The 25,090-nt window shown below is 41.8% G+C and overlaps 1 protein-coding gene across 2 annotated transcripts in view; it reads left to right on the top strand.

Moving 5' to 3' along the window:
- The window catches only part of PLD1 (phospholipase D1), a gene marked incomplete at its 3' end in the record, with an annotated part of 189,556 nt that overhangs the window by 33,369 nt on the left and 131,097 nt on the right, over nucleotides 1-25,090 (top strand). Inside the window, exon 1 of one of the 2 annotated variants that reach the window (XM_081953447.1) lies at nucleotides 1,130-1,366. The exons of the other annotated variant lie outside the window; for it this stretch is intronic. Of the gene's footprint in view, nucleotides 1-1,129; nucleotides 1,367-25,090 lie in introns of those variants that run through there. 2 annotated transcript variants of the gene reach the window in all.

The raw sequence follows: 25,090 nt of genomic DNA on the forward strand, positions 1-25,090 counted from the left end.
ATGTTACAGTGGCACTGAAAAAAGTGACATGTGACCGTCATGTGATCAAAATTCAGATGCTTGACAACTGATTCATATTGATGACAGTGGCAGTGGCTCAGGGTCATGTCATCACTTTTTATGACCTTTTGACAAACTCAATGGGGAAACCAGGTTCCCTTCACAACTGTGTTACTAACTTAACAACTGTGATGATTCAGTTACCAACGGAGATCATAAAATGGAGCAAAACTCATTTAACAACTCTCTTGCATAGCAACATAACTTTTAGGCTCAATTGTGGTCTGTTGTTGAAGACTGCCTGTATTATTTTTCTTGGCTACTTTGGACAAATAAAGCATTTCAAATATCTCTGGAGGCAGGAGAGTGATTTCACCTGGTCTCTATCTTATAACAGGGCACCTTATTTATTTATTAGATTTATATAGCCCCTTTTCTCCAGATGCAATTGGGCAGCAATCCCAGTTGCCCAGTTATGCCTGTGCCTTGTCTTGGGTCCAGAATCACCCAGTCAATTTGAGTCCATTGCTGTAACTCCTCTGCCACGGCGTCTCACTTGCTTATAAAAACTTTAAATACCCCCATTGTCTTTTGTTTTCTTTTTAAATAGACTCTTAATCAAGGAGAGGATCAACCTGAAATTAAAGACAAACTTCCTAACAGTGAGGACAATGAACCAGTGAAACAGCTTGCTTTCAGAAGTTGTGAGGGCTTCATCACTGGAGGCTTTTAAAAAGAAACTCTCATTTGTCTGAAATAGTATAGGGTCTCTTGCTTGGGCAGGGGGTTGGACTAGAAGACCTCCAAGGTCCTTCCAGCTCTATTCTGAATTTAATTCATCTTTTGGCATTCTTATTTGTGTTGTGGCTTAAAGCCTCCATAGTAGCCTGAGGTTTGTGTTTTGTTTTATATCCTTGAAATAATTAATATCTTTAGAACACAAACAGAACTTGGGGAAAAGCTCACTTCATATATTCTTGATGTGGAGCATCAGGTGGTTTTCCCCCCCTTTCTTTCCTTCTTTCTTTTCTCCACCTTTTCGGTTTCTTCCTTCCATTCTAACATTCTGCTTGGCAGGGAGTGGTTTTCCCTCGCTGAGCAACTTCATAGGCTGAAGGGATTTCGTGGGCTGGGTTTTCCCTCAAACAGCTTCTGGAACTAGCACTGAGCTACTTGGTGCTGAAGAGACGTAGCAAACGCCAAAAAACAAAAACGCTCGCCGACTGTTGCTTTCCTGGCCACAGAAGAGCCCCACTGTGCTTTCTTTTCTTTTGCTGAACCACAGGATGAATATTTAACAAGCAGAGAGGGCTAGGTGTCGCTTTTTAGACGGACAATGGGGCAATTCACTCTCCTGGGGCACAAGGTTAGTAAACTTCAAACTTCGGTCTTCCCCGTGTCAAATGTCCTGTCATTCCTCTTGATTCCATGGCGCTGCCAGTGAAATAAGATAATCTAGAAAAACCCTGACAACTGTTGTCTGGCTGCAGAGAGGGGGAAATGACTTTTTATTTAAGGAAATGGTGTGTCTGCTTTTGCAGGAAAGACAGGGTGATGGGAATTTGGTGCTAAAAATGTCCCCGCTGTTTTTGTGCAAGCTTCCGAGTTCTGCTTCTTTTCCCTTGCATTTTCGAGACCCTGTTTTTAGTTTGCTTTTGGTGGAAAAGCAGCCGAGAAGTTTTTGAAACGGGGAATGGGGAATGAATGAGCTAAACTTTCACAAAAGTATGAGCTGTTTAAAGTTTCGGTTTGAAATTGTGTTTGCCGGCTATTTAGGTAGGTTTAGACATGTCTGCCTAAATTTGCTAAGTAGAGGGTGGAGAAATTGCTACGGGTGCTTTAAAATCAGCATGCTTTCTAATCCCGTGGGTACCTTTATCAAACAAAGCATCGGGAAATGCTAAAATTGGATAATATGCAGATATTTGACAGCTGTTCTTGAACATGTCATTAATAATTAGCGGATGGGACCATAAATTGTACCAGTGACACAAAAATATGTATCTAAGGGCTGGCAAGGAAGCAATTTGCGAACAGGGAAAGACAGAGTGATCATATTCTTTTAAGATTAGTTCTTCATTTAGCTATAGGACTCAATGGTAACCTTGAACCCATCATTAGCTCCAACCTAAGAGACTTTTTAGGGTTATTCACATACAGAGAAAACTAAGTAAATGGGTGAAGAATTATGCAAAGTTAAAGGGGGTAAACTGCAGAAAATGTGCACTCAGTTTAAAGCTGCAGAGGGTGAAATGGCAGCGGACAGTGTATGGATGATTCTGGTCTGGGTGTTTAGTATCCCATCAACTGCACCCAAGTGATTATTGAGGACAGTTTTTGCAAGATTCAGAACTGCAGAGCAAGCCTAAATGGTGCCACCCAGACCTCCAATCTCTTGATAAACATGTTTGCCTTTGCAGCAATTGAGAGTTCAAGGAATCAGGAAACAGTGTGTGTCTTCTCTGCAAGGCTCCCTGGATGACTTTTGCAACAATTAGTGTGCTTAGAAAGTAGAACAGTTCTCGGAATGAGGTGTTTGAAATCAATTTATATCTAAAATGCATGCACGTGCTCATGCATTACATAGGTGGAAATGGAAGAAAGCTAATTAGGGAATTGCAAAAATATAAATCATCACTAGATGGCAGTAACAATATTCAGGGAAACCCCCTCTCCCCACTTCTTTGCTGCCATCTAGTGATAATTTGGATTTGTGCAACACTGATCTGATGGCCCTAGGGGGAGATAGTCTTGCCTGACAAGCATTGCCTGACAAGTTGTGTTTCAACAACTCTGGAAAAATGTCAGCTTGGTGAAAGCTGCTTTTCGTTATTCAGGGGCAGACTCCTGAGCAATTTATGAAAAGTTTCTGCTCAGATAAGACTCATTGACAGAAAGGTTTAGGAAACCAAACAGACCATAGTAGAATTGCCTTGTGCAATTGGCAACTCTTCAGACATATTTGGACTTTCATTCATGAATTCTTGGCAGATGCATTTTTTTTCATTCTCCGTGTAAACGTTTGGGGGACCGTCCTCTAGAGCAGTGTCTTTCAACCTGGACAACTTGAAGATGTCTGGACTTCAACTCCCAGAATTCCCCAGCCAGTATTCCCTGGCTGGGGAATTCTGGGACTTGAAGTCCAGGCATCTTCAAGTTGCCAAGGTTGGGAAACATTGCTCTAGAGCATATTTCTTTACCTCAGCAACTTTACGATTTACAAATTTCATCTCCCCAAATTCCCCAGCCAGTACCTGACTGGAATAGAAGCAGTAATAGGGAGACAAAAAAGGGAGAAAGTTTAAACCACTATAGGAGAACCTTTGATTAGCATTTGCATAAAGGAAAATCAGCCCAAGACTAATTGCTTGCGGGCTTCCTCCTGAATGTTTTCTTGTAAGCATCAAGCATTTGGGAATTGAGCCAGCATTAATTCACCCAGCAGGAAATCGCTTGAGAAAGTGAGGGTTTGTTTTTTTTAAGTAACATGGACTGCAAAATAAAATCAGTCAACCGTTTTCCTCTGCCTGCATTTCTTCAAGTCATACATATAGAGCAGGGGTGTCAAACTGGTAGCCTGCGGGCCAGATGTGTCACACCCATCCCAGCTTTGCAAGTGGATAAACGTCATGAAATATCATGTGATGACAATATGATGCGGCGACAGAGGTGGGTTGCTGCTGGTTTGGCCTGGTTCAGCCTAACCAGCAGTGGTGGTGGCGGGAGGCTCCGCCCACCCACCCGGATGCTTCGCAGAAGGTTCTGTGCATGCATAGAAGCATTGCGAGCACGAGTGTGTGCACAAGCGAATCAGTAGTAAACCGGTTAGCAACCCACCACTGCACGGCGAGTTTGATACTTGTGATGTAGAGCAGAGGTGTCAAACTCAATTTCATTGAGGGCCACATCAGGGTTGTGTTTGACTTCAGGGGGCTGGGGTGGGTGTGGGCAAGGTGGGCGTGGCTGGCTCAACGTCACTTGTGTTAAGGGCCTCTGTGGTGGCTCTGCCAGCAAAAATGGGCTCCCGAGCTCCTTTTTTGGCTATGACTGCTTCCTGCAACCTCTGCCAGCGAAAATGGAGTTCGGGAGGGCCGTTCCTTCGCTGTTCCCAGGGCAACCCCGTGGGCCAGAACTAAGCATCTCATGGACCGGATCTGGCTCCCAGGCCTTGAGTTTGACACCCCTGATGTAGAGGGTTGTATATTTACTGAATAACTTGCATGCTATTCCTTCAAGAGTAATGTACTTCTTAAAAGGGAAAGTCAAGAGCCAGCTTAATTGTGTCACTTATTTGTTGCTGAAGTTTTGTAATTCCTTGGAGCAAGTTAGTAAACGAGGGCTGCTGGCAGGCTTTCCAATCAATGTATCTTGATTTCTGTGCCATCCTTGAGCAGAATCTATCTAGGATCAGTTTGGACCTGTCTGTTGTTCAGGTGTGGGCTTTATGTTGAGCATCCACTGCTGTTCGTTTAGCCATTATTGTTTTTTGAATGCAAAATTCTCTGATTGCCTGTTGGGAGGCTGCATTAGTAGTGATGGTAGATGGCCCGGTCAGATTTTCCTCAGATGTGCTGGGAATTGTAATAGTCAGCACGATAATTTTGGCCAAGTCCCAAAGCATCTGGAAGGCATCCTATTGGAGAAGCCTAGGGTAACAAAAGAACTAAACTAGGAATAATTTTATCTGCTTCTTTGCCCTTAAAAATTAGTTATTTTTTTTACTGAAAGTAAGCTCAAGCAGGTTGCAATAAAATAGAACACATTTCAAAAGTTTAAGGCCAAACTTGGCATCATATCCTATCAACAGCAGAAGCTCAAAGAGTAGATGAAAGAGAATAAGACGCACTGGAGTATAAGACGCACCAAGGTTTTGAAGAGGCAAATTTTTTAAAAAAGTTTTTGCACTCTGCAAACCTCCCAAAAACGGCCCGTTTTTTGTGAAAACAGCTCCCCCCCTCCAAAAGGCATGAATAGCCTTTAGGAGGCTTGCAGAGTGCTCCTGGGGGGGTGGGACCCCCCAAAACAAGCAAAAAACAGACCATTTTTTGCTAAATCGGACCTGTTTTTTGTCAAAAAAATTGCATGCATAGCCTTTAGGAGGCTTATAGAGTACTGCTGGGGGCTGCGGGGCCAAAATTGAGCAAAAAACGGCCCGTTTTCTACTCATTTCTACCTTCCCCAGCCCCCAAGAGCTCTCTGAAAACCTTCTACACAGGTTCTGCATGGCCGTTTTGGTGAAGGGGGCAGGGTTTCGGGAGGCAAATAAATGCTGTATTCAGTGTATCACCCAGATTTTCAGCCTCTTTTTTGAAGGAAAGAGGTGCATCTTATACTCCCAAAATATACGGTAGGGGTAGGATCTTTGATAATGCAAAAGATTCAGCCTCAGTTGGGCCTGGACAGGGAAAGAATTCCATAACTGAAGAATGATCAGTATTGAGAGCATCTTCTGCCAATTTGCCACAGGATAAATATCTGGGAGGAACACCATTACGACAACATCGCAGTTCAACTATAATTGGCAGGCAGATACATAAGGAAAAAGGAGATTCATTCACAATGTTAGCACTTTTTTTTTTAATCTTCAGCCGTGCCCATCTTGAATGTTACAGCACAGGGGTGTCAAACTCGATTTCATTGAGGGGCGCATCAGGATTGTGTTTGACCTCAGGGAGAAGGGATGGGCATATCTAGCTCAACGTCACTCGTGTCAGGTGCCTGTGGTGGCTCGAGCGCTCTGCCAGAGAAAACGGGCTCCCGAGCTCTGCTTTCTTCCGGGATGGCCCCCTGCAACACTCTGCCAGTAAAAACAGAGCTTGGGAGAGCCACTCCGTTTTCTCTGGCAGAGGCACCGCGGGCCGGTTGTTCACTGTTTCCTGGCTGACCCCGCGGGCCAGATCTAAGCATCTTGTAGGCCTGATCCGGCCCCTGGGTCTTGAGTTTGACACCCCTGTTATAGCAGATCAGGGATAAAGTAGAAGTCTGGTGTAGTGGTTAAGTCTACAGGCTAGAAACGGAGACAACACATTTTAGCCTTGCCTTAAGCACAAAACCAATGGTAACCTGAGGCTTGTCTCAGCTCCAAAGAAGCAATGTTAAACAGTAATTATGAAATTTTGTCCAGGACAAAATAATTGCAGGGAGTGATCCAGGCAATTGGCAGGAGTCAAAAGCTGATTGAAAATTGCACACAAGCACACATAGCGATGGAGTGTGTGTGAGAGAATGAGGGGGAGAGAGAAAGGTGGAATAGTACAAAAAAAAGTGGCTGTAGCTATTGCTATCATAAGCCAATCTCTATTTAAAGTTCTTTGTCAAAGATAACTTCCTTGGAGAGCAAGTAATCCAATTGTCAGTTCTTGAAGTTCGGCCTAGTCAGGAAACAGACACCATGAGAATTATTGGAATTCTACTTTATTGCTGTTTAACAGAATCCCGAAAGCCTGATAAAGATTCACCGTCTCCCTTATATACTAAAGAGAATCAAGATGGGGTTATCTTGAGTTTCTTTTTCATCCCTTTCTTTCTCTCAGAGCTAAGCTGATATTTATTTAACCGATCTTGCATTCCTTCTTCAAGTATTATATCGTCACACTTCTCTACACTAACTTAGCCAAATAAATGGGGACCTTTGTAATTGTTACTGCCCTTGCTGCTACTCAAGTGTGATTAGGTTTGTGGCAGTGAAGGGGTATATCTTTTTTATCTTTTAAACTTGACAATGCTTAGCTGATCTTGAACAGGGCAAAAAACAAGCACCAGGCATTTGTGCTGCCTAAATGCAGAAAATTACAATTTACTTGTTTTTTGGGTGGGTTTTTTTTTTTTTTGAAGAAATCATTGTTTGTTTTGAAGCAATCTTTCTGAGAGATTTGCACAAAATTATAATGCCTGGAAGAACCCAAAGTAAATTTATTACACTTTAAAGTGGGATATGTGATGTTTGAATTTAAAAATGGCAAAATATTGCCATAATATTGATATAATTTTTTTTATCAGCAGATAATTTTTCTTGAAATTGGTCTCAAGTGATATTTGGTGTAATTGCACAGTTTTATAACATGGGAGACATCTTAAAAATAAAGCTAACAAATCTTAGCGCTGTCAATATATCATTATCATATTTTTGGTAAGCTGTTGTTTTTATACAGTGCAAGCTGCATAAAAACATTGGCACAGTCCTCCTTCAGCCACCAATCGTTCCGTGACCATTTGAAGTTACCCTTCAGCATTGAACAAGAGGATTTACAACTGTACAACTTTGTTGTCCAAAAGGTAGAGGGGGAAACCAGAGGGACAGCCATACTGGACTTAATTCTTACAAAGAGAGAAGTAGTGATAGAGGGAGCTGAAACTGGTGGCACTTTGGGTGAGAGTGACCATGTCATACTAGAATTCAACATAACGCAGTGATGGCGAATCTTTTCGGCTTCCAAGTGCCCAAACCAGAACGTGCGTGCACCAAAGCTCTGAAAACCTGAAGACCAGCTGGCCAGTGCGCACATACCTATTTTTTGTCTCTGTTTTGGTGGTCGTTTTCAGGCTTTTCAGGTTTTTCATCTGTTTTTAGGGGCCAAAAAAGGCTGGAAAACGGCCCCATAAAATGGGCCAAAAGTCCAAAAATGGCCCCAAACGGCCCAAAAATGGTCTGACAAAGGCCTGGAAGAAGCCTGAAAAAGGCCTGAAAATGGCCAAAACCAGACTGTTTTTCAGGCCATTTCCAGGCCATTTTGTGGGTCATTTTCGGGCCAAAAGCAGTCTGTTTCTGGTTTACAGCACACCGGAAGAACAGCTGGCGACGGCGTGCATGCTCACAGAGAGGGCTCTGCCTGCCATCTCTGGCACTCTTGCCATAGGTTCTCCATCATGGACATAATGCAAACACAAGCAGTAAAACATAATGATACCCTGGGCCGCGGCACATTCGAAACCGGTCTGTGCAAGGGGCGGGCGAATGCATGTGCACTCACAGCTCCACTTGTGCAAGCGCCGCGCGTGTGCAATCATGCGTGAAGCTCTATTTGTGTAACTGGCAGGTGTGCCTCACCCATGGAACCATACTCCCCCCCACCCGCCAGTCCGCGAAGCCAGAAGCGTTTCATACTTGTGTAGTCATTGTTCCCCCCTCCCCCACAACATTTATTTACAGACAACAGCATATTTAATCTGGATACATTCTTACGGTGACTAATACTTGTCTAATATGTCCCAGTGTTACTTTTCGGCTTCCCGGCTTTCAAATCTTTTACTTAAGTCACAAAAGCTTCTATGGTGATTATTTCCTTTCTGTTTATTGTACAAGCTGAAAAGTTGCAGAAGGAACCATGTTGCTACATCTTTCTTGGAAGGAGCAGCTTCAGCCAAGGCAGAAATCAAATTGTGACTTTCACCTGTTAGGAGAAGCCGAGTTCCAGATTATCCTGCACACGTATGAGAGGGTTTTGGGGGTTCCTATGATTATATGTGAGTGATTATATTTAGGAGTAGTGGTGGCAAAGGAGTTTCCAGAAAAAAACCTCTGTTCTTAAGAGTCCTTCACCCATGCAAAATGAAGCTGGAAGAACATGATATACAAGGAAAAAAATGTGGCTCAGTGACTAAGACGCTGAGCTTGTCAATCAGAAGGTGGGCAGTTCAGCGGTTTGAATCCATAGCGCGAGTGAGCTCCCGTTACTTGTCGCAACTTCTGCCAACCTAGCAGTTCAAAAGCACATAAAAATGCAAGTAAAAAAATAGGAGCCACCTTTGGTGGGAAGGTAACAGCGTTCCGTGCGCCTTAGGTGTTTCATCATGCTGGCCACATGACCACGGTGACCTCTTTGGACAGCGCTGGCTCATTGGCTTTGAAATGGAGATGAGCACCGCCCCTTAGAGTCAAGAATGACTAGTACGCATGTGCAGGGGGAACCTTTAGCTTTACGTATGGTCCAGTGATTATATTTAGGAGTAATGGCGGTCAAGGGGTTTCTGGAAAAACACTCTTTTTAGAGTCCTTCACCCTTGCAAAATGAATCTGGAAGAACATGATATCCAAGGGAAAATGTATGAAGCCAGGAACTTAATCCTTCCACTGCCACCTTAGTCTTTGCCATAAATCCTCTTTTCTCAATTGCTTTTTAGGCAGTAGCCAGGAGATCAAGGCCTTCAAACCAAGAAAAGTACTTAGGAGAGAAGATTTATTTTCGTTTCTTGTAAAAGGGGATTCTCCTTTAAAAAGCCACCAATATCAGCAAAAAAGGCTTAAAAGGAGACATTCTTTTCAAGTAATTAAAATGAAGAAACAATGATCTTTTTTTTTGAAGCTTCTTTTGAATACCCAGGCTAATACAGAGGGCTGTGAATGATAAGGCCGGGATTCTTATTTTAGATGTTTGGGGGCCCAAAAGGAGGTGAAACTTTGCCAAGGCTATTTATAGCTGCAATCTTGTGTGAAAAATTTCAGCTAATAAGTAACTAATTATTATTGGAATTTGGAATGCAGCATGCATTGCGATTGAATTTCACATCCAATGACCTTTCACCACAAAATATGAAGGTTCACACCCAGATAAACAGAATTTGATGTTTGTGATCAATTCTAATGTACAGCTGAGGTTCAATATTCATCATAAAGTGTCTGAAATGTCCTTTGAGATTCCCAGATGGCCCTCTTTGGCATAAATAATAGGAACAAAATCTCAAATCAGTTGTCAGAATGATTGATTGGCTTCCTTCTGTTATTCCTCATTACTAATTAAAAAAAAAACTTTTCTTCTTTAGCTCGTTAAAGGAGGCACTAAAAGCAAGATCTAAATAAGGAAAGCTCCCCTCCCCCTTTTTTAAATCAATGGCTAACTCTGCTGAGCTAAGAGAGATTAGTAAAGGTGATATTTGATTATTTATGTTGTAACCCTTTTGTCCAAGCTAAAGCTTGTATTACTGTACTAACATGAAAAATTCTTTTTTCTTTTCTTCAAAACAATTTACAGTATCTTAAGCCAATTATCTTATTAGGATGTTTTTTAGATTTGCTGAAAATTTAGGAGTGGTCTCTTTCTTAAGTTGGGTTGTCTTAAATTCAAAGCCACCTTGCTTTGGGAAAGATGGGCTAGCTGCTTTTTTTCAAGAGAGAAACTTCAGATGCAACATTTGTGTCTGCCTTCTCCCCCTGCCCTCCCCTTCCCCTAATTGCATAATCTGTAACATGTACCGTATTTTTCAGACTATAAGACGTACTCCCCCTCCCCAGTGGTGGGTTTCAAATTTTTTTAGAAACTGTTCTGTAGGTGTGGCCTGCTTTGTGGGAGTGGCTTGCCAGCCATGTGACTGGGTGGGAGTGGCTTGCCAGCCATGTGACTGGGTGGACTGGGTGACCAACGTAAAATGTGATGAAACTCACTTAACAATGCTCTTGCTTAGCAACCAAAATGTTGGCTCAGAAACTCTGGCATTTGAAGCACACAAGTCTTAAAGCTGTCAAATTACAAGAGCCTTGCACCCCTAACCCTTTAGAAAAAAAAACCCAGGGGTGTTCAAACTTGACAGCTTTAAGACTTGTGGACTTCAACTCCCAGAATTCCTCCTCTCGCTCTTCATCTTGATGATGTATGGGCGGGGGGAGGAAGCTGGAACCGGTTCCAAACGGCACGGTAGATTTGTGGAACCTCTTCTATAGAGGAGGTTAGACCTGGCAGGACCCCCCCCCCCCGTCTGTTCCCCCAAAAGTGGGTAGAAATGTCTGTGTGTCTTATAGAGCGAATATTGTGGCAGGGGGGAAGAGGGTTGGTGCTGCGCCTAACGCCGGTGCCATCTGTTTGCAGTGAGCAGTGGCGAACAGGCAGTGGCGAATGGGCAGCGGTGGTGGCAAATGGGCTGCAGCGAAGGGCTGCGGAGGCAGCAAACGGGCAGCCGAGCAGAAGCAGATTTTTTTCTTGTTTTCCTCCTCTAAAGCTAATACGCGTCTTACAGTCTGGAGCGTCTTATAGTCCAAAAAATATGGTAGTTGGGGGCGGGGGGGGGGGGGAAGCATGCCAGGAAACACATTCTGCCAGAATGCTGTTTTTTCTTTACTATTAAATAATAGGGAGTTAGGAGTTGCTAAGATGTGTAATTGGGCTAAAATGATTACCCCTTCAGCTGTACCTATTGAAGTAATATGTATGGATAGCCCTTGACGTGCAACTACAATTGAGCCCAACATTTCTGTTGCTAAGCAAAAGAGCTATTAGGTGAATTTTGCCCCATTTTACCACCCTTTTTGCCACAATTGTTAAGTGAACCACTGCAGCTGTTAAATTAGTAACAGGGTTGTTAAGTGAATCTGGCTTCCCCATTGATTTTGCTTGTCAGAAGGTCACAAAAGGTGGCCCCGGGACACCGCAAGAGTTATAGATGTGAACTGATTGCCAGGCATCCGAATTTTGATCACATTAACCATAGAGGATGCAGCAACCATTGTAAGTGTGAAAAGTGGACATGTCACTTTTTTCACTGCCATTGTAACTTCAAATGGTTACTAAACAATGGTTGTAAGTCAAAGACTACCTGTATCACAGTCCCCTTTGCTTTCTCAAATTTAACTGCGTGGTGGTGCAGTGGTTAGAATGCAGTACTACAGGCTACTTCTGCTGACTGCCGCTGCCAGCAATTTGGCAGTTCAAATCTCACCAGGCTCAAGGTTGACTCAGCCTTCCATCCTTCCGAGGTAAAATGAAGACCCAGATTGTTGGGGGAAATATGCTGACTCTGTAAACCACTTAGAGGGGCCTGTAAAGCACTATGAAGTGGTATATAAATGCTATTGCTTTTAATCTAATCTCATTTAAGATTCAGTGGATGCTGTCTATCACCAACAGGTGTAAGTCAGGTTAAGTGCTGTGTGAGGAATGTCTCGTCCTTCATCATCGGTGCTAAAATGTCTTCAACCAGGATGTCAGTTAGTAAGCAAGTCAACAAAGCGGAAGGTTGTTGATAGGTCTTCTGCTTCTTACCTAGTTAAATGGTGAGTTAAATGGGGAAGCCCATGGGTTCAAAATGTTGAAATTCCTGGAACCTCAGCTTGTAAGGAGTGAGACATTGCACAGCAATCAAAATAAGGCCGTGAGGAAATGCAGTTTCTGGATCATGCCACATTCTTGGCATGTTTATTTTTTGAACCCAGTTTATACAGCTTCAAAAAATAAAGACACTTGAGTCAAGTTCAACTCCTGGTGGCTACACAAACACAGCTTCATACAGAAAACATCTACTTATACAGATCTATTTATATAACACTCCGATCCTGAGATTCCAGATGGCCCACAATGTAGGACTGAAACATAACCTCACAACCCCAAAAATAGATTTTGGCAACGCTGCAGGAGGGGCTTGTAATTGTCTTCCTTGTGGTGTTTTGCAGCTCCCCAGATTAACCTGCTGGCCTGAGAGTCTCTTGTGGTTTCCTAAACGAATATTACATGTAGTTCTCGGGTTATGACTGCAATTGAGAAGGGATTTTTATTGCTAAACAATGCAGTCGTAAAATGTGACATCACTTAGCAGCGGAAATTCCAGGAATCCTGGTGGCCACTGTAACTCCAGGACCACGCAATCACTCGTTGGAAAGAGGTGGATGTCTCAGGGAAGGAGTGAGGGTAGGTTGTGTGGGTGCCATGCAGGCACTACAGAGCATGGGCTGGCCAGCGGGGGCTGTGGGAAAACACTACAGAACATAGGTGTGTCATTTGGGACTTTGGGTGGGTGCGTTATAAAGTGCAGGCAGGCAGGTATTGCTACAAAGAGTACTGTGATACTTTGTGCTAAGTAACCATGGTTTATTAAATAAGCCATAATTGTCTCCATTGGCAGAACATGCTAAATATGTAAATTGTGATTTAGGAAAAAAAAGGATGGATTTGGGCAGCACACTCTTACAACTCAACAAGGGCCCTTACAGCTTTGTATGTTAAGTGAATTTCTTTGCTTGCTAGAAGGTCACAAAAGGTGATCTCGGGACCCCAAGGCACTGCAACTGTGCTAAACCTGTGGGGGTTGCCAAGCATCTGAATTTTGATCACGTGACCACGAGATGCTACAACCTTCTCGTGAAAAGCGGTCATAAGTCACCTTTTTCAGTTTTGTTGTAACTCTGAACGGTCAGTAAACGAACTGTTGTAGGTCGAGGGCTACCTGTATAAGTTATGGAGTATGTACACTTGTTGCAGGCCTTTGGAAACACACAAAATTGGAAGGACACTTTGACAGTGTTGAGCAACTGATGTTTCCACGCAGGCAGCGTTGGTGATGTTTCCACTTCAAAGTTTGTCAACGTGTATCCCGGAATTAGCCTGCAGACCTTCACAACAGTGCCTGAATAGGCTTACTTTGATTTGTAAAGCAATTACGTTGATGTAAGGCCTGTCTTCCTATTAATACACATTGCTTAGGCAGCAAAACCTGAGTATTGATTTATGCATCCATTTTCTGTTCGTCTTTCTAAGCTCTTTTAAAATATCTTCCCTTGTAAGGAAAGGGTAGAAGGAATGCTGCGTGGGAAGAGAAAAACTTGCAGCTTTCTGTCTTCCTCCCTCCCCACTTCATTGTTTGCTGCTGAAGTGATCGAAGATATAAAGGCAGGCAGATGCCTTCACTATTTCTTCCCACATATTTTAAATTACATAAGAATGAACTTCAATATATTGACCACGTAGCTTGTCATTTAGATGTTTTCCCAATGCACCATCCCACTCCCATCCACCCTAGAAAGTTGTAGGAGCTTTCTCTCAATTAAAAGCAGATGAAACAACATAAGTGAAAAATTATATAATCACTGCTCTTCGTTTGTCAGACAATTCACCCACTCCTATGTATTTTGGAGGTACTGTAATCACCAGGAACCATCTGCCAAAACAGATGGAAAAGGAGAGGCTGTGAAGACTTCTAAGCAAGCTTATGGGTAGAGTACATGTGAGAACAAGAAACCACTAAGCTCAACAGTGGACAAGTTGACTAGCTGTTTCCAACTTTGTGTGCGCCCACAACTTGTGAAGGCAAGCCATTCCATTGATTTAATTGTTTTAACTGTTAGGAAATTTCTCCTTATTTCTGGATTGGTTCCCTCTTTAGTTTAGTTTCCATCCATCACTTCTTGTCCTGCCTTCAGGTGATTTGGAGAATGTGATACTAAAGGCTGATATTCCAGTGGTCAAAGGATGGTGGGAGGTGTTTCTTCAAGTCAATCTTGAGTTCTGGGGACTGCCTGGAAAAGTCCATGCAGTTGTCTTGACAACATTTTGTATAGGTGATTTGGCCTTGCCTTCTTCCGAAGGCTGACAGAGAGAGACTGGCTCAAATCATCCAGCTAGCTTCCTTCCATAAACCAGGATTAGGACTCACAATTCCACATTCCTAGTTGAGCACCTTAACCATTAGATCAGGGGTGCCCAACCCCATGGCTGCTGCCCACTATAGGGTCTCAGCCTGTAAGAAACTGAGCCATGCAAGTGGTCGATGAGTTCATGCGCATGCTAAGCTCTCCTCATGCAAGTGGCAGCCGCTTGCACTCATGTGTGAAGCTACCTGCCAGGGTTCCAAATAGCATCCAAAATCAAATCAGAGTCTGAGGCAAGGTATTGCTCAAAGTTCCAATTTATTAAGAGAGCCGTGTTGGCACATCTGGGAAAACCCGAATCTGAAAGCTTCCTGGTTTTCCCCACCCAGTTGAAGGTTCAAGATCTTGCCTCTACACCCACAAGTCCATCACATGGCCCAATCTTCCACTCATCCAGTTCCGGTCAGGTGCAGAGGTGCAAAGACAAAGGATGACCTTGGCTTTCTAGAAAGAATTTTGTTATGGCTACATAGCATCTCACTCCTGCAATCCCCCCCCCCCCATTTTCCCACAATAGGAAAAACATAGTAGAATAATAGAAAGTGTGTCAGGCCAAAGATTCCAAAAGAAAAGATGGCTGCAGGCCTGACACTACCCTTATGTGAGCCACAGCGACTCACAGGGAAGTATCTCCTCTCCCTTATCCCCGGCTAGGCCACCAAGCCAGAAAGGTTGGGGATCACTGCATTAGACCATGTAATGTTTTACTTGTTACTTATAGCACCTATCTTGGGGCAGGATACATTATGTTAACAATGCCAGTTAAACAAATGCATCAGTAGAATACTCAACTAATAAGCTAAATAATACACACTGAGTTGCATTTAATAAAACCCATGAAATTTGTCCCACACCTTAATAGTTTGGGGTGCTACAACTAATAAGGATGTCACATGTTCGTTTTAGATGTAGATGGGTTTTCTCCGGGCATGTGTTTTACATGAATCACTCCCTTATAAGCTATATCACATTTATATGGTATGAGTAAGAGAATGATGAAATTACAGAAACTATTATGTGATACCAGCTATGAGTATATTATAACTGGTGAGACCCAATTGAAGTCTCTCTGTTATCATAGAAATCTATTTAGTGACTTTGAATCAGACCCTCCTAGCCTATGGTTCTGGGGTGATTATTGTTACAACAGGACGTAAGCAGAGCTCTCTGAAATTTCTTGAGTACCTAGACAAAAAGTAGGGTATTAAACTAAGATAAGATGAAATATAAGATAAAATGAAATGAAATAAGAGATGTTTTTTTACTCATTTTTGCAAGCATCATTTCATTTGAAGAAAATGCAGATTTGAACATTTATATTTATTGTGGAGAAAAGCCTCATAATGAATTCTGTTTTGGACAGCATCTCTGTGATCCGCTATAATCCGCATAAAATAAGGAAAACCCAACAAACAAAATTGATCTTTGTTTACATAAAACGCAAAAGAGAGATGTATGATTTATTTCATTCTTTATATACAGCTTGCTTCCTCCAAGTCCTGTTAGTGTGGGTTATTAAGAAAAGTAAAAGAAAGTGCATTATTTTTTTTTCTTTTTCTGGCAAAGTGAAGCAGAAAGTGTTCTGCCTCTATCCAAAAGAACTACAGAATTAAAAAATAAAATAAAGTAGGACAAAACCAAGATCTTTTTAAAAAAAGAATCAGCGCACACATCCGTTTATGTTCAGTATTTGTAACTAGAATAATTTTGCAGACATCAAAAATAGCAAGAAAATTTGAACAACTAAAATTTATCATTGTAGAGTTGTTTAAATCTCTGATATATTTATTTTTTCCCCATATCTGCCTCCCAAATACCTCTCCTCCAGGGAAACACAAAATGGTTTCTCTCTTATTCAATATTTTGGGATAACAAACCCAGCTCTGAACCTGAATCAAATCTGTTTTGACTATTGTGTCAATGTATTTGCCTTAGGAAATATAATGCCAATAATGCAATAGCTGAATTTATTAGGAAAAATCTTTGGTTATATGAATGTACTCTACTCTACTCTACTCTACTCTACTCTACTCTACTCTACTCTACTCTACTCTATTATGTGTAATTGGAATCTTTTAGAAATGTCCTTAAAAATGAGCAAGATATAACCTTTACAATGAAATTTAAAATAGCACCGTGGGGGAAACAGTTGTTGAAAATGATGCCTTGACTTTTTGCATGGTTTAATAGCAAGCACAAAAATTCTCCATAGCTTTTCATTGGAAGAACTTAGAAATAATATGAACAATAGCTTGATGTTAATGGGCGTAGACGGCTGTATCAATCTCATTTGTCTTCTGCCAAAATAACAAAAAGGAAAAGCAATGAATAACTTTGTCCTTAAGTTTCATTATTGTAATTCACCTCTCTGTATTATTGTTTTCACTAGTATAATTAATCTTGATATTTACAGTAAAGTAAATTTGAGAACTATCTGTTAGGAATAGGCCACACAATACAAAGTTTGTTTTTCTGGGTTAATGATCTGGAAAAAAAATGAAATAACCTATCATGGAATTTTGCACTGCAAAGAATAATTCAGGTCTTTGTGTCCATCTCTCTGTTCAGTGTAGGACTTTGGGCTTCAGATAAAAGATTTATTTTTGAAACTGTTCTCTTGAATGTATAATGTTTGGTTATGTAAAAGATGACCAAACTGAGCCTGAAGGAGGGGTCAAACATGTCATCATTCATGAGTCCCTTCGTGCCCACAAGAGATCTAAGTCCAGCCCACTTTGAATTCCTTCTACTCTTTTTTCCCACTAATTTTCCTTGGCTGCTAGTAGTTCAAATTCTTGTAGAGAGCTTAAGTTTACAATAAATCTTTACACCCATTTGAACGGTTTGGTTCTCCTGATTTTCCTGGTGCTTGACAAGTTATCTTATTTTGGCTCCAGACTCTTGGCATATACCCTCTGAAATCACTATGCCCCAAAGTTGAGTCTGACCTTAATTGGCCTTTCTAGATCAGCTCATAGATCTCTCCAAGGTTTTGAGGAAAAGTTCCTTCCAGTCCAATATCCAGCCTGCTTTATCAGGAACTGCTGGGAATTAATTTTTGGAAATTTCACAAATATATTAGCAGGTATATTCTAACACCACGGAACTTGAAATCTCTCCCTGTAGATAATTGAAAGTGCAAACTCAACTTTGTGACTGCTTGGTTATTTCTGGAATTTGACTTGAAAAAGACTTGCTTATCTGTTTGTGGTTTTCTTTTGGACGGCAGAGAAAAAACCAAGTGTTGCTTTAGAACATTTTATAGTAATATGCCCTTGCTCTAGGTTAATTCCATATCGGTATTTCCTTCAGCCTTTTGCTACTTTCTAGTGTTGAAATACAATTCTCAGAAATTCTAATGAGTAGGCTGGCTAGGAATTCTAGAAATGGCAGCCCCATATGGAGGTCAATAGGCTGATGAAAGTTAACTCACTGCTAATTGTGCACTAAAGAATAATAGTTTTCTGAGAGTCTATTCACACACCGTCATTAACCAATACAGTTGAAAACTATCTATCTATCTATCTATCTATCTATCTATCTATCTATCTATCTATCTATCTATCTATCTATCTATCTATCTATCATCTATCATCTATCTATCTATCTTCTACCTACCTACCTACCTACCTACCTATCTATCTATCTATCTATCTATCTATCTATCTATCTATCTATCTATCATCTATCTATCCATCCATCCATCCAAAATTTGACATCACTGGGGAGTGACAATGCTCAATTAGTCCTTTTGGTTGAAAGTTTGAGAAAAAATTGAAGAAATCTTTCACAGTGAGTCCCATCACATACGCAGCATGAAAAATAATACAACTTTGCTCCTGAAAAATATTGAAAAAGTAAAATGCAATTTTATTTGAGCAGTGGTTCTTTAAAATGTGGGAAATTGTTTTGGCTGCAAAAATGAACACAACACAAAAGGAGATTTGAGAAAACCTATTGGAAATGATAAATTTATCCAAATTAGGCATCATTCATTAGTTTTCTTAACCAGTTATTATTATTTGGACAAAATACATTCTGGGTTAAAAATGTTGTCTATGGCTATTTTCCAATATCGCAAATTATATGTGTTCATATATATCTAGTTTTTATTCTTTTTGTCATTGTTTAATCTGGCTGTTCCTATTTCTGATTTAAAATGCACAAACATAATTCAGTAAGTAAAAAAAATAATTCTTTATTTTGGTTCATCAGAATTATCATATTTTATTGAACAAACTGAAATTTGGTAAATTCATATTTCATGTTAATTCATAAGCCATGTTTTACAAACCTTAAAGCCTGGGTAAAAATTACACAACACCACAAGTGAACATACCACATTATATCTTAGAAGAATGTATTCATCCAAATCTATACTTGGAAATAAAACTAGTTGGATGATCTTTGTTAAAGTTGCTGTCTCTTCCAATTTGGCCCACCCCAATTGTGTTAGGTGATGGGTGATGTTTGGCCCAATATACCTAACCAGAATTACCCAGTTAGGATTAGTATAATTGGATTAAAATTGAGTTTGCCATCCTTACACATAAAACATATTTCACACAATTGTATATTATCTAGCTGTCTAAGATTTGTATCTTTCTCAGTAGTTAAAAATGTTTGCCTTTTGAAGAACAGGTGGGGTCCTACTGCTATCCCCTCAGGGCAAGTTAGGAAAACTTGAAATTTCCCAAATAGATTGACTTCCATTAGCTCTAACTACCACAGGTGCCCAATAGCATCTGTGGGATGTGCAGCACAAAATAAAAATCTATATATCTTCTTGTTTTAAAACCAGGTGGTCAACCATTACAGAAAGTCCCAATAGTCAAAGCAATTTAGTAGAAAATTGACTGTAGTCAAGAAGGATTTTGTGTAATGTGTTCTTTCCCAGTAACTAGCTGGGAATATATCTTTGATGAAAGACACGTTTTGCATGAAGAAAATACCAGTCTCATCAAAGCTTAACATCTTCTCCAGTCAAATGTTCTTAGCAGATTTCCTGAGAAAATCACTCAGTTGATGGCATAGAACAGGCGTTGTCAAACTCAATTTCATTGAGGGTTATGTTTGGCCTTGGGTTGGGGGGCTGGTGTGGGCATGGCCAGCTCAACGTCACTCATCTTAGGGGCCCCTGTGGTGGCCCGAGCTCTCTGCCAATGAAAACATGCTCCCAAGCTCTGTTTCCAGGTGTGATGGCCTCCTGCAATCCTCTGCCAGCTAAAATAGGCTCCCAAGCTCCATTTTTGGCTGTGATGGCTTTCTGCAACCCTCTGCCAGTGAAAATGGCACTCGGGAGGACGCCCGCAGCCCTCTTGAGCTCTGTTTTCCCTGGCAGAGGCACCATAGGCTGGTCCTTTGCTGTTTCCAGGACGGCCCCGTGGACCAGATCTAAGCTGGATCTGGCCCCCAAGGCTCAAGTGACACCCCTGGCATAGAAGATCACAGTTGAACAGAAGCCATATAATTCATTTGCTACTAATCTACCTTAAGCAGATCCATCCTCTGTCTATGGAGAGGAGGTTTTTCACTTTCACTTTTCAGTTAGGATGTATAATGCAGCAATATGCAGTAGTAACCTACATGCTAAAGCCATAAGGTGATTTATTTGCTTTTCTCTATTCTCTTTGCCAGTTGTTGATGGCTTACAATAATTTTATGGGCAAGTCCAGTCAGTGGTGGATTCCTTAATAAGCCATTATAAAATACTATTTGCTGTATAATAGCTGTATATGTTGTTATGAAGGTTTTTTTTTAAATGTCTGGGAGGGAGATCAAATGGGTAGCCATCTTGATGTGTGGCCCCCATGAGTTTTTTGTGCTTGTTCTTATGAATGAAGGATAATTTTGGTGAATCTTATAGCACGCATTCAGAACTACGTAAGTTAACCTGTATTATTGTAATAATAATTTCCATAGCAACACACAAAGATGTCAAGTCATCTCATTAGTAACTGGAGGATAAAAATGCCAGTAAACCCAGAAGAATAGATCAAACTTGACTATAATTTGAAGCCAATCGAAGGGCATTCGGGGGAAATTCTTAGGCAAAATAATAAATGTAGGAAGTATTGATTAAAGCCTCGGGTAATATAAAATGATTACCATGACAAGTAGAAGTAGGATTTAAAGGAAGGAAACCAGATGGATTGATTGGCAGATAGATATATATCTGTACTAACTTTCAAGCAGATATGAACAAGACAGAGAAAGTAAGAATTCAAGTGCATATAGTACCATGATGGCGAACCTATGGCACGCGTGCCACAAGTGGCACGCGGAGCCATTTGTCAGGGCACGCGAGGCACTGCCCTGTTAGCTGGCCAGCGCGCATGCGTGCGCTGGCCAGCTGACTTCACCTTTTTAAAAGCTATTTTTTGCCTTCTCCAGGCTCCAGAGGCTTTATAGGAGCCTGGGAAGGGCGAAAAGAGCCTCCCCCGCTCCCCCGGAGGCTTCAGGGACCGTCCCTGAAGCCTTCGGAACGCTTAAAACCACCCTCCGAGCGCTCGGAGGGTGGTTTTAAGCGCTCTGAAGGCTTCAGGGACCGTCCGAGGCTTCCCTGATGCCTTCGGAGCGCTTAAAACGATCCTCCGAGCAACCCGGAAGTCACTTCCGGTTTGCTCGGAGGGTCGTTTTAAGCGTTCCAAAGGCTTCAGGGACCATCCGAGGCTTCCCTGATGCCTTTGGAGCGCTTAAAACCACCCTCCGAGAAACCCAGAAGTCACTTCCGGTTTGCTCGGAGGGTGGTTTTAAGCGCTCCGAAGGCTTCAGGGAAGCCTCCGGACAGTCCCTGAAGCCTCCGGAGGGCCTCCGGGGGGTCGGGGGAGGCTCTTTTCGCCCTCCCCAGGCTCCTATAAAGCCCCTGGAGCCTGGGGAGGGCAAAAAAAATGTAAAAATGGGGGGGTGTTGCGTGTTGTGCGTGTATGCGCACGGGGGGGGTCGCGGGTTGCATTATGGGTGCGGCACGCCCGCACTCGACCCCCCTGCGCTCCCCCCACTTGTGGCACGCGAGCCAAAAAAGGTTTGCCATCACTGATATAGTATATGGAAATCTCCTTAAAATATAGTTTCCAGTCTCATAACATAAAGTACATTTGATTAACACAACAAAGAAAACAAGCACCCAGCCTTTCACAGCACCTATTTGAGAGTGTGTTTGACTATTATACAGGAGAGGAAACATACCCAACAAATAAATGTTGGATACATCAATAGAAGACAGAGAGAGAGAGCATATAAAGATATAAATGCATCCTATACAGGGAATCCACAACTTAAGACCATAATTGAGTCTGACAATTACGCTTGAAAGTTTTGACATTCGTAAAGCCGGTCATCACATGACTGAATCCAATTTTATAATCTTTTTTTGCAGTGGTCATTAGGCAAGCACCATGGTTGTTAATCAAACCCATTGTTTGCTATGAGGCATTTTCCCCCCTAGACCGTGATGGTGAACCTATGGCACGCGTGGGCATGCACGCTCTTCTGGTTTATGGCACGCACATGCTGGCCTTTGCATGCGCCGAAATGTCGGGAACCAAAAGACCAGGTGGCGCACACTGGCCAGCTGGTCTTGGAGTTTCCGAGGCTGCAATGTGCGCAGGTACACATGTGCATTCCGGTTTGGGCAAAAAGGTTCACCATCACTGCTCTAAAAACTGGAAGTAAATGTTGGTTTCCAGAAAAAAAGTCACAAATTGCGGTCACATGGCCAGAGGACTCTGAGAATCATAAATGTGGGTTGGCTGCCAAGTGGCCAAAATGTGATCATATGATCTCAAAGTGGAACAGAACTTCGGAACTGGGTTGTAAGTAGCTTTGAGGGTTTTTATTGAAACTTCAGATGTTGCATTGAGTGACCACATAATCTGTGCAGCTGTTGCACATCTGCCACATAGCACACTAAATGACAGTATTTGTAGCTCAGGGTTGAAATGAGGGGTCCTTGTTCTTCCTTCAGCTTGGTTGTTTCCTTGCAGACATTTCATTACCCAAACTAGGTAACATCATCAGTGCTAGTAAGGAGTGGGGCTTGCCCTGTCAGTGTTGGTGGCAATGGTCTTAGAAGTTTTTGGTTGGGCTGTTTACTGTTGGCTTCTTTGAGAGCTTCTTGGTTGAAGTATTGTTTACTTCTTGACGATTGGTCTGATGTTAATCTTGCTGTTAATCTATGCATAGTCTGATAATGTTACTTAATTTGGGTCATTACATGTCTGCAAGAAAACAACCAAGATCAGAGAGCACCAAGGATGCCTTATGTACATATGACTCCACAATTCTACCTAATGGCTACACCATCAGAACTGGGTTGTAAATAGCTTGGGGGGAGGGGGGTCTGTCATAATTTCAATTATTGTATTGATTGACCAAATAATCCAGGCAGCTGTTGCAAATCTGGCTTGGCATCCAGTCAACTGAATGATCGCCCTTGTTGAAGTGTATACTACCTGTATAATTTCATTGACAGGTAGTCGTCGACGTATGAACACAATTCAGCCCAAAATTTCTGTTGCCAATTGAGATATTTGTTAAGTGAGACCACTTTATGTCCTTTCTTGCCACAGTTGCCACAGTTGTAGATGGTTGCAGTTGTTAAGTTAGTCACATGGCTGTTAAGTGAATCAGAAGGTCACAGAAGGGGCCCACATGACTCAAGGGACACTGCAAGCGTCATAAATATGAACTGGTTACAACGCATCCAAATTTTGATCATGTGACCATAAGGATACTATAATGGTCGTAAGTATGAAAAGTGGTCACAAAGCACTTTTTTTTCAGTGCTGTTGTAACTCTGAACAGCCACTGAAGAAATTTGTAAGGGGAGGACTACTTGTATATCTGGCCCATCTGTTTTCACTACCAGTAAAACCAGGGCACCTGACTAGATTGAGTTCTTATTATATGAAGCCTTGTCATCTGCTCTATCTCAGCCCACTTGGTACAGTCGAAAGGAGTGAAGTACCAGATAGAATTCCAATGCTGTCATTCATTTTGACATGCTAGAAACATCACGTAGGAATCTGATTTGGCAGGTGGTTATTTTATCTGCCTGGTCTATTATATAAGGGTCCCAGAATAGCATTCAGAATGATATACAAAAGCAATAGCAGGGACTGGTGCTGTGTGTTGCTAGCATTAAGATAATTAAAAGCCTGCAGTTAGTTAGTTTTTTAAAGGCTGTTGGAGATATTTATGATCGCCGAAGAAAAAGTACGATTGAGAATGAAAATGAAACACTGCTGCCTGGGACTTTTTCATTAAGCTAATGAGGAAAGCTTGGCAGAAACACCTAATTCTGTCTTCCATATTCTCTTATATGCATTGTAGAGATTCCTGGATTTTTCTGTTGCTATCTTGCTAAACCACAGTTTAAGCATCCTTTGGTGAATAAACGTAATGTCTGTTTTGCACACATCAGGCGAAATAAAGCCCAACACAAACCAAATTACGGCTTCATATTGTCGAATGAATTGTTGAATCCTTATTTTAAACAGATTTCCTTAGCTACCGTAGAGCTTATATGAAGTAAATGAAATTTTCTTACTTGAATCGTTTGATATGTGCATATACTGTATGCCCATAGTTCTATTACCTTTCGAGATAAGCACCATTATGCAAAGGAGTAAGAAATTCAGGAAGGAAATATACGGTAGCTAAACTAGTTTACATCCATTTCATTTGCTGTATTTCTCCATAATGTTCTATTTCTACCAGTTATCTTCCTTCCTGCCTCTACTTCAATAATGACTTTATATAATGCCTTTTATGTCCTCCCAAAGGTTCTTTTTCAAGAGGCAACTGGACTTTCTGATTTTTCTTTGAAGATGTTGCGTTTCTCATCCAAGAAGCTTCTTCAGAGTTGAAGAAGCTTCTTAGATGAGAAGCGAAACATCTCCAAATAAAAATTAGACAGTCCAGTTGTCTCTTGAAAAGGCACCTTTGGGACAACCATGACCTGGATGACTGAGAATTTCCATAGACGTTTAGCAATGTCTTTTATTTTATTTATCTTATCGCTGCTCTTTTCAAGATTTTCATCCGCCCTATCCAGCCACAACTTTCTCAGCTTTCTTCCTCTTGGTTTATTCACATTAGCTCCATATATTGATTTTGCAACTATTATTTTCATCCATTCTCTCTTGATCAGGGGTGCAAACTCAAGGCCCAGGGGCCGGATGGGTGCTTAGATCTGGTCCGCAGGCCCACCCTGGAAACAGTGAAGGACTTTCCTGCGGTGCCTCTGCCAGCAAAAACGGAGCTTGGGAGGGCTTACCCGAGTTCCATTTTCACTGGCAGAGGGCTGCAGGAGGCCTTTGCAGCCAAAAAAGGAACCTTGATGAGTGACGTCGAACTGGCCATGCCCAGCCTGGCCACTCCCCCCCATCCCAGCCCACCCCAACCCACTGAGGTCAGACAACCTGGATGTGGCCCACAATGACCTTCCCCCTGACATTAGAACGACCACGGACCTCCGCTCCTTCCGCCAGAAGCTCAAAACCCACCTATTTCAGCTAGCCGGCCTGGCCTAATTCAGGTTTTCCCACCTCAGTTTGTATTTTTAAATTTTACGGTTTGGTTTTAATGGTTAGGTTTTAATTTTTATAAACTTGTACAGGGGTCTGTTTAATCCGATTTTAATTATATTTATTATCGATTGTATGGTTTTTAATTTTGTACCTGTACACCGCCCCGAGTCCCTTCGGGGAGAGGGGGCGGTCTAGAAGTCTAATAAACTAA

The sequence above is a fragment of the Natrix helvetica genome (assembly GCF_964273705.1).
Source record: "Natrix helvetica genome assembly, chromosome: 5".
In the NCBI taxonomy this organism is placed as follows: Eukaryota; Metazoa; Chordata; class Lepidosauria; order Squamata; family Natricidae; genus Natrix; species Natrix helvetica.